General features: G+C 38.7%; 1 protein-coding gene across 1 annotated transcript in view; it reads right to left on the bottom strand.

Annotated features, from left to right (window-relative positions):
• Positions 1-327: 327 nt before the first annotated feature.
• Positions 328-1,468, bottom strand: part of LOC119593634 — a 72,670-nt gene continuing 71,529 nt past the window's right edge. Inside the window, exon 6 of the mRNA XM_037942587.1 lies at positions 328-835. The gene's annotated coding sequence lies outside the window, so the exon portion shown is untranslated. The remainder of the gene's footprint in view (positions 836-1,468) is intronic.

Here is a 1,468-nt window from a genome sequence, read left to right as displayed (position 1 = left end):
TCCAATTCACCTTTTTTTTCAAACAAAAGTGTCATCCTTTCTAAAGGTTACTTGCAAAAATACAGATGAATTTATGAAAATATCTCTCCCTATTTACTCAAAGTTTTTAATGACTTTCATTCTGAATGATGGAATTTGCATAAACTCCTAATGAATTCTTGTGTTAGAAAATTTGTCATATTCGAACTGTTCGAAAAATGATATTTTTGCTTATATACCTTGATCGTGTGTTGAATAAATGTGAAACTAAATGTCCCTGTTTTATTGAAATACAGGAATCGAGTCGACAAAACAAATTATTATGAAAGAATAACGAAATTTGAGCGGACTATAGGCCTACTCTTCCTACACGTTCATAAGAAATTCACCGATATTCCTCCACGTTACCTAGATACGTACTTTAGCCTTCAGAGCAACAAACATCGCTGAGACACAGGTTTCCGTTGGATGGCAGGCGTGATAATATATAATGTATCCTCTAAAACGTAACACTGCTGCTCGCACATTTTCCTCGATAAGGAGGAAGGTGAGGGTTGGTGTGTGGGTGGTGGTAGTAAAGGGGGGCGGGACTTTATCAATAGGCCTACGAAAGCCATATAAGGGAAAGGAATGAAGTTGTAATAATGAGAGGCCGAGAGAGAGGAAGAAGGAGGGCGGTGGGCGGTAGGCAGCGGGAAACTGGCGGCCAAGACGCCTTAGAACACAGCGCCAAATCTTGGGAATACCTACTCCGACTTTCACTTACAGCGCCGTTCTCCTCTCTCCCTCCTGCGTTCATTCGTAGCGTTGTTGTTTTCATCGCTGTAACTTATTCTTTTCTTCCTTCTTGTAGGTTCTAAAATATGAAAAAGATAAATAGAAGATTTAAAAAATAACCCATCCGTAATATATTTCTTGTTCGCAAGAAAAGAAACCGCAATCGATAAATTGACTACCATGTCAATATTACAAATAATATAATAACTTGCCTAGAAATAATGAATGAAAGGGGTAGGAAGGACATGAATGCCTCCACTACTACAGGTAATGACATCAGAGTAGAGATCTCCTTATTTTCTTATGAGAATCGGCGAGGCTGAAGTAGCGGCGGGATCATACATTAAAGTGAAAGGCGAGGGCGCACTCTGTGATAGAGTACACCAAGCCAAAATACTATAAGGCGCCAAGGAATCATTTACTGTGTTTTTATCTATTTATACTGACAGCTGCCGCGACGTGAAAAAGCTCACCTATAATTCACCAGCTCGAGACACAATGATAACGTTCATTATTCATTATTTTATACCGCCAATAGGTTTGATAGGTAACATCAGAGCTTAGAAAATAATTCTCTTCCTTGTACTCGCTGTCATTCATTCCTTTATAAACTATGTATGCACGAACGTACCATAGAGAACTGCATTTGCACATATGTTGCATGTTTACCGATTAATGGCTATGTATCGAGATGCATATGACATTAGAAAAT

This window comes from Penaeus monodon, chromosome 32 (genome assembly GCF_015228065.2).
Source record: "Penaeus monodon isolate SGIC_2016 chromosome 32, NSTDA_Pmon_1, whole genome shotgun sequence".
Taxonomy (NCBI): Eukaryota; Metazoa; Arthropoda; class Malacostraca; order Decapoda; family Penaeidae; genus Penaeus; species Penaeus monodon.
This window is presented reverse-complemented; position numbering and strand designations above follow the sequence as displayed.